This window comes from Pipistrellus hanaki (assembly GCF_964339955.1).
Source record: "Pipistrellus hanaki genome assembly, chromosome: 16".
In the NCBI taxonomy this organism is placed as follows: domain Eukaryota; kingdom Metazoa; phylum Chordata; class Mammalia; order Chiroptera; family Vespertilionidae; genus Pipistrellus; species Pipistrellus hanaki.
In genome coordinates, this window is record NC_140518.1 from 42727041 (window position 1) to 42740923 (window position 13883).

The window sequence follows — 13883 nt, forward strand, 5'->3', positions numbered from 1 at the left end:
GTCTGAGGCCACCTGCAAGAGCTAGAGCAAGAACCACAGTCCTCTCCTCCCTGCTTGGAGCTTGGAGGCTTTGGAGCTGTCTCCACCAGGTTGCAAGTTTGCTAGGTTAAACTGCAATAGAGAAGGCCATTCATATGCAAAAGCTACTGCTTGGAGCTTGGGTGTGTTTATAGATTGTGCAGGACAGAGTCTCAGAGCATCACCTGGTTAGGGTGTGGCAAACAGTGATGGCTATCAGTCATCTGTCTTTGCCTCTCTGACCACATCCCTAGGTCTTGTGCCCCAATACAGCAAACAATTATTCTTGGGCACAGCTCTGCAAGCAAGCCACTTTCCACCCCTATGGCAGATATCCCAACTTTCCCCCCGAAACTGGATTTCAGAGAGATTGGGGGTTTGTCTCTCTTTGGGTTGAAGAAAGCAATGCCCTCCGCCAGTCAGGATCCACTGCCAGCCCGAATCAAGCTCGTACCCCTGTACCTCAGTTTTTCAGCACCACTGCCCTGAATGCTCCTTCTCCTCCAGTCTAGTTGTAGAGCTTCCACACAGCCAGGTTATGGGTGATAGATGTTTTGTCTTTTAGTGGTAGTTTTGTAATTATTGTGCATGGCAGCAGTTTAGGTATGTTTACCTAAGCTGCCATCAATATGTTACTCTTTTATTAGGTAGATAGATATAATATTTTGGTGTACTCATAAAATAAAATATCTTGCATGCCAATTTTAAATAACATGAGTCTTTAAGTACAGGGAAGTATATAAAGTAATAATAATAAGATATGCTAGTTCAAAAAAGACTAAAATAACAGTAGTAAAATACAAAACTACTTTTATGTCCAGAATGCTGGGCAATTTTTGTTTTCCTGTTTTCTTCTTCTTAAAGTGTGTCCCATTCCACAGCACTCTAACTGGTGTATTTTTGGGTCAGCTACTCTACCTGGAAGCAGTAGGGCCATTGGGAGGAAGACTCTCTCATAGTTCCGCTATGAAGAGGAGCTCAAATTGCCAGACTAGACTAGCTCTTATGTATTTCCTGAGATGCCAAGCCTTGTTACTATCTTGGAAAGTGGGTTCTTCAATACCCACTCCCCCCTCCCCGCCTTCTATAATGGCTTAGTCCCTCCCTGGGCTCTGGGGCCACCCAAGTGGGAAGTTCAAATCCTGCCATATTGTAAGGGGGAAGGGCAGGGCCAGCAGTGAGTTGAAAGGAACAAGGTGAAAGGATCCACGTGATCCCTGGTGATTTTGGGAAAAAAGCTCACTCTTCTATAGTCACTTCAGCCCAAGAACAATAGAGGTAAGAACCTGAGGTAGGAGAGGGGTGCTTGGTTGCTAAAAGGCACAGTCATGACAGGGCTGCCAATTGGGAGATGGCCGCCAATTGTTGGGCACCTGCTCAGCGCATGGCACTTGTATCCCATTTGTCTTGGATACTTGTATATGCCCCAGTATTTTGGATCATTTGTGCTCCTGTCTCCTGGATCAATTGTTGTGCTCCAGTATTTTGAATCACTCATTGTAGCCCAGTAATCTGGGTCACTCTCCTTACCCCAATTGACTTGGTGGCTCACTGTGCCCCGGACCTCTGCCTGTCATGTCTGGGCTGTGGGTCTGGACCCTCGGCTTCTGTTCCTGTGGCAGCTGTTATGGCTGCAGGTCCAGGCAGCTCCGATTCTGCAGTTACCTATGGACTCTATCTTGCTGACCTCCACCCCCCTGGGGCCCACTGAGCCCTGGTCATGGGATCAGCAAAATCCCTGAAATATTGAAAGTCACTTCAATATTTCAATGTTCAACCCTGATGACTCTGCTCTACTTTCAGAGGCTCCTGACAAAATGGAACCTTCTCCAAACCCTCAAGAGGCCTCAGCTCAGCTTCCACTCCAACAAGAAGTCTCAACTCAATCTGAGTGTCCTATGAGTCCTTCAAATTTTGTTTCCACCACCATTGCATTCAAGACGAGCTTCCATCCTACCCTGATCAATCTTCAAAGATCTCAGCTATACCTCCTGTGCCCCTTGCCAACATAAAGACTTCTTCAGACAACCGGAAGAGTAAAGGTCAACATCCAAAATCTTCTAGAGAAGTTGAAGCTCAACCTTCAGTTTATCAGAAGGCAACATCTTCACTTCTAGATTGGGGTAAAGGTCTGCATCAAGTGTTGTCTATCATTGTTGATGATGTGGATATGGGGATTTTGATAAAGCCAAAACCCCCTAAAAAGAAAAAAAACATCTGTAACTGACAAGGAGGCCTTTTTTTTTTAATCCTCCTAGGCCAACTGAAAATATCAAACCTCTATACCAGCAGGAGACTTCAGGTCATCCAATTTTGCAGGCTGATGTCCTGAAGCAGACTGCAGCTCCTCCAAAGAACTCTGAGGTGACACTTCCACGTCCACAGCCTGTTCAGGCTCAGCAACCCAACCTTTCCACTGTTAGACCTTGGACTCACCATCACCCCAGAACCGACTTTGGTAACTGATGCTGTAACCCAGCAGCAGATTATTGCTCCTCCAAAACACCCTGAAATGACACTTCCATAGCCAGACCTTGTTCAGGCTCTGAAGCAACCTTGTCTGAATTCACAGCTCTGTCTTTTGAGATGGAAGCTGCCAAAACTCAGCAACCAGGATCAGATGAGATGGTCCCTCCAATGACTGAAGCAAGTTCCATCATGAACATATGTAAGTTCTGCACCTGCAGTATTGGGACACTGTCGTGTATTGGTTTTGGCTCAAACCAGAAGCTCAGCAAAGTTCCTGTGCCGGAGACCAGCACCTGCAATGGCACCTTCACCATTTTGTAAGCATTGCCTTTTCTCACTTATTCTCTGCATTTTGGCTCACATGGCAGCCTTTTCATTGAGTTCTTTCTGGGCCTTCCTCATCTCCCCCAAACCACTTTGACAGACTTCTGTTTTTTTTGACAACTATTCCTTGTCTTTATTCTCCTTAATATTAGTGATCCCCACTACACCAGTCTTTTTGTAATTGCCCATGTTAGTTTTCCTGATCCATACTTTTACTCCCATCATTTCATTCTTTAACCTCTGTTGTCCTCCCTCTTTTGCTTCATCCTGGTGTGTGTCTATTATTCTAATCTCTCTCTCTCTCTGTCTTTTCTTTCTACATTTTCCCTCTAGAGAGGTAACACTTTACTCCTTACTCAGTGATTTGTGCTTTTCCCTGTCAAATATGTCTATGTCCATACTAGTCCTCTTTTTTTCCAACCACTCTTACCCTTTTAACGCCTGGAGAGATTTGCACAGTGGGCACTGCTTTCCTGTGGCCTGGTATAAGATTTCTTTACATTCGTTTTCTTAAAATGATAAAATTTTGACATTGTCCTGTTGAATTATTATTCTCTCATTGATTTGTAGGAGTCATTGTAGACACAAGTGATTTTGGAAGAAAGAAAATTTATTCAAAGTAGTTAACTGGCATTACCTATCCAAAAACAACAGTTCTGGTTCTGAGGAGAAGCCTCGGGTGCCAGGGGCCCCACATTATGTCTTTATTAATTGTGCAAACAGGGAAGCTGAGAGCAGTGGAAATTAGAAAGCTGGTGTTCTCTACATTGGAATATTCCCCATAAGGTTGCCATGATTGTTTTACTTATTCTGTTCATTCGTTTCTTAGCTATTTAAATACATTAACTGTATTTCTTCAAAAAACTTGCAAGGAAATGCTATTACATATATTGGTAAAGATATATGGAAGTCATACCCTTTGGTTGAGAAACTGTGAGTATATTCTCTCCAAAAATGAATTGTAAAAAATAACTGTATTTTAAGATCCTTCTTGGTCCAGAATTTTGAGTCAGTAGCTCTGAAGAAAGGTATTTCCCCCTCTGTATCCCAAATCAATGTCTATAGATTGCAATCCTGTTTATTTTAAAAATTAATTTGGTAGGCTCTCTTTAAAATCAGAGTCAATTTAAACTTATTTTCCATTATAACAAGTAAGACATGATTATTCTATAAAATAAAGAGCTAATATGCACATGGTCATCACACTGTCACACCATAAGAGCTCAGAAACTCATCACTGGGGAGAGAGGAATGGGAACCACCTGGGCTGCGGCCCATTAGAGAATAAAGTTGCCCATGGTCCTGGACACCAAAGGCTGGGGCTAGGGCCCAGGAGAGGGACAAGCTACACACCCCACCATCCTGGGTGCCAGTGGTTGTGCCTATGCCAAAGAGGTACAAGCCGCATGCCCCATGATCCGTGGCACCAGCCTCTGACCTGCACCTATAGCCCTGCCTTGTAGAGGGACAAGCCATCTGCACTGCGGAGCGAGGTGCCAGTGCCTGTGGCTGCAGCAGGCCTGGACAAAGCCGGCCTGGTTTCTGGGTGCCTGTGGCTGGCCAGAGGGAGGGAAGTCTGGGGCCTGGGTGCTTGCAACCACCTGGAGGAATGAATCCTGGATCCTGGATGCAGGGAGAAGCAGAGGCAGTTAGGGATGATCAGGACTTCAGGGAAGCAGTGAGGGGTGATGAGGACAGTAGGAGATTAGGCAGGCAAGGAGAGGTGGTTAGGGGCAATCAGGCAGGCAGGCAGAGGGGTTAGAGGTGATTAGGCAGGTAGGCAGTCAGGCAGGCAATGGCTGGGTGCAGCAGTCCTGGATTTTGAGAGGCAGTCAGAGATTCCCCATGGGGTCCTGGATTGGAGAGGGTGCAGACCAGGCTGAAGGATTCCCCCCTTCCATGCATGAATTTTGTGCAGCAGACCTCTACTTTTCTCAATATATAGAAAAGAAATAGCAAGTATTTTAATAGTTAAAAACCCTGCTTGTGCCCTCATCCACCATGCTAAGGTACCTGATACTCTATGTTTACTATATTTTCTTAGAGATCTTTTCCCATGCATTTGCCTACACACATATTTACAGATAGCAAAATAGGTATGTTGTGTGATTTTCACATTCTTAAAAATATAAATGGTAACATCCGACAACTTGATTCTTTCACCTCACAATATACCTTAGGCATATTTTCTTCTTGGTAAGTAGAGGGTAACCCAATTCATAACATTCCATAATTTAATAATCCCTCTATTGATGGATATCTGGACTATGTCCAGTTTTCTTGTTACATGTATTGCTGGAACAAACATTCTTGTACATGCATTTTTTTGGAACATGGTCAGGTATTTATGTAGAATAGATATTTAGAAATAGAACTGTTGGGTTAAAGACTATACTGATATCACAATTTAATTGCCTCACAGAAGTTGTGCCAAATTACATTCCAATCAGTGGGCCACAATAGCATGTTTCCCTCTACCCTCCTACCACTGCAGAGTCTCTGTTTTTTGGCTGATTTAATAATGGGTGAATAAAACGGTCCTGTCTACATTTGAATTTTTTGACTACTTGTGAATTTAAATATATTTATATATTTATTGAACATTTCTATTTCTCCTCTGAATTTTTCTTGCTCTTTTTTGCCCATTTTGCAGAAAAATCCATTTAGGTACATAAATGATTTAGGAAGAAATATTTATATTCCAAGTAATTAACTGACACTTCCAAGACATGTGTGTCATATTATTAGTTCCAATTTAATAGATGTCATAAATGATGTCTCAAATAATAACAAAAGACATAATAGTCATAGCAATCTAAAAACAGGGTTTTTGAACACCCTAAAAGATTCCTCCCTTAGTCTGATATCTTATTGGTAAGGGAAAAAAAGAACCAGGCAGTTGTTTTTAATATGAATTTTTTGAAACTATACATATTTTATTTTTTCCATGATAGTATCTCGTAATTAAAATGAAAGTCATTTGGTACAAGAAAAAAATGATATTAGCTTTCTTTAAGATATAGAGGGAGTGGGATAGTCTGAAAGATGACCTAGGAAAACACTTTGGATTGTGTGCCACATACCTTTGGAATTTTGACCCATAAGAATCCACATCATATATTTTTATTTTTATTTTTATTTTTTTAATATATATTTTATTGATTTTTCACAGAGAGGAAGAGAGAGGGATAGAGAGTCACAAACATTGATGAGAGAGAATCATCAATCAGTTGCCTCTTGCACATCCCCTACTGGGGATGTGCCCGCAACCAAGGTACATGCCCTTGACCAGAATCGAACCCGGGACCCTTCAGTCTGCAGGCCTACGCTCTATCCACTGAGCCAAACCGGTGTTGGCTCTATATCATATATTTTTAAAGTAAATTAAACTTTAAACATTAATTTTGAAAAAACTTGTGTTTGGGAGTTTTTTACACAATAACATAACTCTCATAAGGTTTGAAGATTTCTAAGTCAGCTTGAGATTTATTCTTTATGAGGGAGAGGTTCCTAATTTAGGGTCAATTTCATTTTTAAAAATATATTTTTTCCTTAATTCAGAGAGGGAGTGGGAAATAGAAACATCAATGATGAGAATCATTGATTAGCTTCCTCCTGAACGCTCCCCATTGGGTATGGAGTTGTAACCCAGGCATTGAAACTGGGACCCTTAAGTCTGCAGGGTTTATCCACTAAGTAAACGAGCTATAGCTGCATGTTGATCTCTTAATTTTGGATTTAGCCATATTACTGAATTGTATTACTTGCCAATAAATTTTAATCTATCCTAATCAGTTTGGCTGAGTGGATAGAGCATAGGCCTGAGGACTGGGTTTGATTCCAGTCAAGAGCACATGCCGGGTTGTGGGCTTGATCCCCAGTAGGAGTGTGCAAGAGTTAGCAGATCCATGATTCTCTCTCATCATGGATGTTCCTATCACTCTCTCCCTCTCCTTTCCTATTTGAAATCAATAGAAAAAAATATATTTTAAAAAATTTAATCTCTGGCTCTTGGGCTTTTTAGGTTGTGCATCATGTCATGTGCAAATATGTTCTGTCTCTTTCTTTCCAGTATTTCATTTTTCTTATTAAATTGATTAGGATCTCCTCAACAATGATGAATAGTAACAGTGATAAAGGACAACCTACTCTTGTTCTTGACCTAAAATAAAGCTGCTGTGTAGCTTTCTGGTAGAGACTTTCATTTTCTTTTCTACTTCTAAGAGTTTTCATTGGGAATTATCTGATAGATGTTATCTACAACAGCAAATAACATGCATTACAAGGTCCTAAATTAGGGAATATGAAGGAGTCCAAGGACTACTCAACTGAGTTCCTGTCCTCAAAAAAGTTATCTCACTTAAAAGGAAAGGAATCAAAGCTTTAGAGCAGTGGTTCTCAACCTTCCTATTGCTGCGACCCTTTAATACAGCTCCTCATGTTGTGGTGATCCCCAACCATAAAATCATTTTTGTTGCTACTTCATAACTATAATTTTGCTACTGTTATGAATAATAATGTTAATATCTGTGTTTTCTGATGGTCTTAAGTGACCCCAGTGAAAGGGTTGTTCGGCCCCAAAAGGGGTGGAGACCCCCAGGTTGAGAACCACTGCTTTAGAGACAGTGTTCATTGTGATGAATAATCATGATGTTGTTTTCTCCCAAAACAGATGTGTCGCAGTATAGAGTCTACTGATGAAAGCTCCAGGTAAATATGAATCTGGTAATTTAGCAGAATTTTAGAATTAGAGGAACTTCCTCTTTCTGCAAGCAGCCAGAAGAGACCTCTGCAAATGGTTCATTATTCACTTGAGTCAGAAAAACCAGCAAAAACGTGGAAATCCAGAAGTTTAAACCTATTTATTTAAGTATTTATGTATGTATTTATTTATTTATTTTCACTTTAAGCACACTTTTGAAACTTCCTCAGCCATCAAGGGTGTGCATATTCAACAAACCACCAAACAGGTGAAGGATGTCACTTTACACAAGCAATGTGTGCCATCCTATCGTTACAATATGGAGTTGGTAGGTGTGCCCAGGCCAATGAGTAGGGCTGGGCACAATGTCAGTGGCCTTAAAAAGAGTGCTGAATTTTGCTGTCCATGCTTAAAAATGCAGACACCAAGCTTAAGGGTTTAGACATAGATTCTCTGGTCATTAAGTACATCCAGGTGAACAAACCTCTCAAGATGCAATGCAGAACTTACAGATCAGGGTGGATCAACCCACACATGAGCTCTCCCTGCCACTGTGAGATGATCCTGATTAGAAAAGGGCAGATTTTTTATAAAACCGTAGAGGGGGTTGAACAAAAGAAAAAGATGTCTCTGAGGAACTGAAAAAAAACCAAAACCTTATGGTCTGGGTGTAAATTCATTATAAAAGAAAACAAAAACAAAAACAAAACAAACAAACAAAAAAAAACTACAGGAGAATTTGAAATTCATCGATTTTAATTTCCTCATTTTATAGTTAGGAAACCATCAAATTTGGAAAGAATATTTATCCTGATGCTCTGCTGAGATTTTGCAAAAATGACTCATTACGCAAAGCTGAAATAGAATGGGACTGGCACAGATGTGTCTGCTGTCACTACTCCTTTAAGGAGATAGTGTAGTAGAGGATTATGTCTTGGTTGTGTTTCTGCTGGTGATGGAGGCTCTGGGGAAAGAGTAGGGAAGGCCACATGGTCTTAGGGTAAGGGCACTAGTCTCCTTTAAGACTGATGAAAAGTACAATATATGAGTCCTTCCTGCAAATTAGCAGGAAAACCTCAATATATCAGACAAATTTGAGCAAAGGTGTGTCCTTTAAAGCCCAAAGTCTATTAAATAATAAAGTAGGTTTTCCAAATGCATATTATAAAATAACATTTTGTTATTAATTCACTGTTATTTTAAACAAATTTTAGAATGATGTTTTAGATGATCGGTTTGTACTTATGTAGTCCCATTTGTATAATTAAAATTATATATGAAAAGTTTAATTTCAAAGATAAATTGTCTATGTATTCCCATAATGTTAAATTTATACTGAAAAGGCCTAGTAAATGCATGCTTTCACTGGTCACCCAGAGTAAGCAAATGCACACGACTGGGGCTTAGCAACCTCAGAACTAACTTGCCCGCCATCATTAGAACTGCTGCAGAAAGTCATGCAGTATAATTACTTCCTAATCATTTCCCAATCATTTTTAATAAGGAGTGACTCTTGGATTTAAATATGCAGACTACAGTTGTAGATATATAATATTTACTTACATAAATATTGCCACTGTTTTTTTCTAACATATGACCTATTTGCTAGAATTAAAAAAATAATAATAATAGTGAAGTAATAACAAAAAAATACCCTGCTAATTTACTTATAAGCAAACTTTGCTTAGAAGCATTTTAAAATTAACAGGTTATTATTTTTCACATATGACATATGGACAAGAAATTTTGTCTGTTAATTCCAAAGTCCAAATTTTAGCTGGGAGAGACCTTATACATTAGTTTGCCTTTTTCTTTAATAAAAAGAAAATGGATGAGGGGAAAAGAGAAAATACCTTGCCCATTGTTGGGGACTTTTCCATTGATTATATTGTGCTCGGGTTTTTGCTACATTTTATGTTACAACTCAGTACACACCTGCCAGACATAAGTAGTTTCTAAAACAGATGCACTCTGATTTTTTTTCTATTCTGTTTGTATTAAAAAACTAAAACTTTGCATTTCAGTGTCTGTTATGACCTTTAAATGGATTTCACCACTCCCTCACCAGTGGCAGTCATCAAGCTAGATAACTTTGCTAGTTGGGGTCAGATATTTATTGCGTGTGATTTACTTATAGGATAAAGCCGGTAGGAAAATAAAAACACCTCCTCACCCCGCCCCAGGAAACGATGCACGGGAGACTGAGTCTAAAAACAGATGTAAAATGCATCTGGAGAGTGTAAACTGCTTCTGCCCAGTGTGGTTGTGCTTTTTATTTTTATTTTTTCACTGCATGAGGCCACTTGTGCAAGGGCCAAGAAGGTGAGTGGAGCTGAAATCATGCCTATATCCCATGCCAACCTGTGAGGGTCACCAAAGGAAGAACACATGAGTCCCAAAGGGGTAAAGAATTATAAATATACTAGAGGCCTGGTGCACAAAATTCGTGTACTCTGCCTGACCTGCACCTTCTCGCAGTCTGGGAGCCCTAGGGGATGTCCAACTGTTGACTAAGGCTCATTCCCCAGCAGTTGCACATCCTTAGCTTTGCTGTGGGTTGGGAAGAGGCTTCTACCACTGCTGCTGCACTCGCCAGCTGTGAGCCAGTTCAGAGCTTCTGGCTGAGCAGGGCTTCCCCTGTGGGAATGCACTGACCACAAGGGGCTGATCCTGCATTGAGCCTCTGACCCTGGTGGTCAGTACACATCATAGCAACCAGTCGTTCCAAAATTACTTTTTTTTAAAAAAAAATTATTGTTGAAAGTATTACATATATCCTCCTTTCTTCCCGTGAACCCCTTCTAGGAGACACCCACCTGTACGCCAGGTCTTCACCACCCTATTGTCTCTGTCCATGGGTTATGCATATATGCATGCAAGTTCTTTGGTTGATCTCTTCCCACTCACTCAGCCTCTCACGGTCCAGTGTAATGTTTCTAAATGAGTGAGTGAGGTTTTGATTTCCCAAGCCTTTGACTTTATAATTGTGTCTTCATAAGCCTCTCTGACTTCATGATCTGGCTTTTTGTTGACCTTGCTACCTTTTTTTACCCATATTCCTTTCCTCAATGACTTAATCTCTACTGAATCTGAGAACTCTCCTCAGATGTGACTCAGGTAGACCACCTTCACTTGTGTACCCTGCTCAACACCTTCTTCAGTCCTGTCATTGAAAAGATGATTGGCAGACATTAATTTGCAGACTGATCTACCTCATTGAAGCCTGGAACCATTTCACATGGCCACTCAGATATTATAGGTACTGCAATGATTAAGAAACAATTACTTGGTACCTGTTGTGAGTAATACATCTCTTCCCCCTCTCAATTGAGCATTAATATAATTTCATAAGCTTTTGCTTTTGAGATTTTCACAGCATAAGGCCCATCACTGACAGAGTAATGAGGAAATGTTCTACAAGTTGATATGTAGTTGAGAAAAGAGGGTATTCGTATTAGGTTTATTTAATTCAGGGCCTTAATAGTTAGTGATTATGTGTACCTTTATATTTTGGCAAGTACACATGATGAATGTCTTTTATAAATTCAGAAAAATGTCTTAAAATCAAGGAGAGGCCTAAGGCATGAGAGAGACTGTTTTTGTTTGTTTGTTTGTTTTTTCCTGTCTCCCCCCCTCCCCTCCAGTAGCATGAAGGAAAATGGTTGCCAGCAAGAAGTGTGGCCATGTTATCCAAGGAGACAACTGTCTACTCCCCAGGGCCAGAGAGCTTCTGAAGCTTCCTTGTTATCCAGAATTGCTTCAAGGATTCACTGTACCGCCTAGCCTTCCCTGCAGCAGTCAGTGTGTAACAATTTGTTTTCAGTGCTTCTTGTTAGCAGGAGGCTTTATTTGGAAAAAGTAATTTTATTTTCATATTTGCTCATTTCATTCATCAACAGACCATCCACTTCCTATCATATGCTAAGAAATGTGTTTGCTTCTGTGGATAAGATAAGATATGGTTCCTTCTAGCACTTGAAGAACTTATAAACTAGTGATAGAGGAAGATGCACCAATAACTCAAAGAAAAATGCTTTGACTTTATTTGTATTATTAGAATTTTATAAATACATTCATATACACTATGTGCTCACATAACTGTTCTGGTATGTTCTGCAACTTTTAAGTGAAATGGTGTAAAACAAAACCAACTTTACTATATAGGTTAATTAATAAGACAAAAGTTAAGTTCCTGTGGACAGTATAACATAACAAAATGATGATGAATTTGAGAACCTGTGATACTACATCATTAAAAATTGAAATACACCTTTAAGAAAGGGCTAGTGATATGAGAAATCCACATTAATGTGCAAGTTACTTAGAGAGTTAACTCTGAAGATTTGCATTGTGAAAGCAGCTTTGAACCTTACATAGAGATGAACTTAGTTTTAGTGGCTTATAAAATTTATGCAGAGGCATCTTCTAACATGTGCCATACTGGTACGGCCAAGGGTGAACCTGAGTGGGGATGGTGAAAGGCTTATAAAAGACAGACAAGAAAATGAAAGCTGGGTCTCAGTGGGACATTGCTCCCTGAGAGACTGCATCAACACCCACAAGCCTTGTTTTTATGTTATAGCTGATACCATGAGACAAATTAAGGGCATGATCAAGATGTTTACAACATTCTCTTGGGTTTTAATCCTACTAAAATACATGCACTTGAACTCTATCAAGCTTACATCACTCAGCATACGGGACTAAGTGTTCAGTCCATTGGTTCAAACTTACAACTGCAGCTCTTGGCTATAACTGTGCTGGGAGGGCTCTGCACTCCATGCTGGGACTTGCACGGGGCCATGACATGACTGTGCCCTCTCATTTGTCTGAGGTTTGAACCTGTCCAAACACTGTAGCCTTGCCCCACACTAATGGGATAGTAACTTGGGGAAGGGATTCCAGCAAAGTAAGATCTAACCTTGATGGCAGGTCCATTTATTCTGTTCTTCAGGTTATAATCTCAAACAAGAGCTACAAGATGAGATGAGTAAAACAGTTTATTTGCTTTGGGTACCCATAACCCTATATTTGGTATATAGAGGACTTTCTAAGTCATTTCTATCATCACTTTCACCACCAGAGTTCAATGAAACTTTACAATTAGTCAAGGCCCCTGGAAATGATGCAAAAAATTACTGTGGCTTAGAAAACAATACTTATTTACAGTTCCCTATGAACTTATTGCTAAAAATTGTTACATGCTACTTAATATTAATGGTCACTCTATGAAATTGATATGGATAAATTTCAGGTGTATTAAAAATAAGTCTCTGTGTCAGATTTGTGATATTCATAAGTCTATCTCCTGTCTTTTGGTTCATCTTGGCATCAGACATAGGGCAGTTCAACATGAGGCCCTTGCCCTAAACAGGTCCCAATGCTAAGAACTGTCAATTTACTATTTGTTTTCAATAATTGGTTAGAAAGAATCATCAAGGTAAACTTTGTGGATTTTCTTTGACTAACTAGACTCCTTTTAACATTGAAATTCTAGACTTCAAAGACAAGAATAGACCTGGGTGTGGGGAGATGAGAAAGTCCTATAAGTGGAATTATCTGAGTATTGGCCTGCTACCTAGAATCTCATCTAATAGAAGAGTAATATGCAGATTGACCATCACTCCAACACACAAGATGGGTGCTCCATGTGGTCAAAGATCCTGCCCCCATGTGGACACATGATAGCCACCATAATGGCCATTGGGGGAGGGCAGTTTGGAGGGACCAGGCTGGAAGAGGAGGGAAGTTGGGGGTGACCGGGGCTGCAGGGAAGGGCAGTTGAGGGGACCTAGGCCTGTAGTGGACAGTAGTTGGGGTGAGGGGGACTAGGCCTGCATGGTAAAGAAGTTAGGGGAAATCAGACTTGCAGGGGAGTGGTTAGGCAGTGATCAGGCTGGCAGGCAGAAGCAATTAAGGGCAACCAGAAAGGCAGTAGGGAGCCAGCAGTCCTGAATTGTGAGAGGGATGTTTGACTGCCCATTTAGGCCCTGGGATTGGGTCTAAATGGTAAGTCGGACATCCTTCGAGGGTTCCCAGATTGGAGATGGTGCAGGTTGTGCTGATTCCCCCATGCACGAATTTTGTGCACTGGGCCTCTAGTTAATAGTAATTTCATACACTTGGATGTTGGTGTCCATAATTTTCTCCAGTATTTGTATGGTATATATAAAAATAGTATTTTATGTCTAGTAATTAATCTGCAAGTCTTGATTTTTGAAACTATAGGAGACTTCAACTGGCAGCTGGGATTGCTGGGATTTAGTGTTCATTTCCAAAGCAAAACATTTTGAAGTCTACATTGAGACTCCAGGAAGGACCTTTACTTCAAAATTCTTACATCTTAAGGTCTCTCTGACCTTGAAGAAAG

General features: G+C 40.4%; 1 long non-coding RNA gene across 1 annotated transcript; it reads left to right on the plus strand.

The window, feature by feature from the left end:
* Positions 1-2676: 2676 nt before the first annotated feature.
* LOC311611029 lies at positions 2677-12062 on the plus strand. Its single transcript, XR_014793052.1, has 3 exons — positions 2677-2804; positions 7484-7521; positions 11158-12062. It is a non-coding gene; the product is annotated as an uncharacterized lncRNA (long non-coding RNA).
* Positions 12063-13883: the final 1821 nt, after the last annotated feature.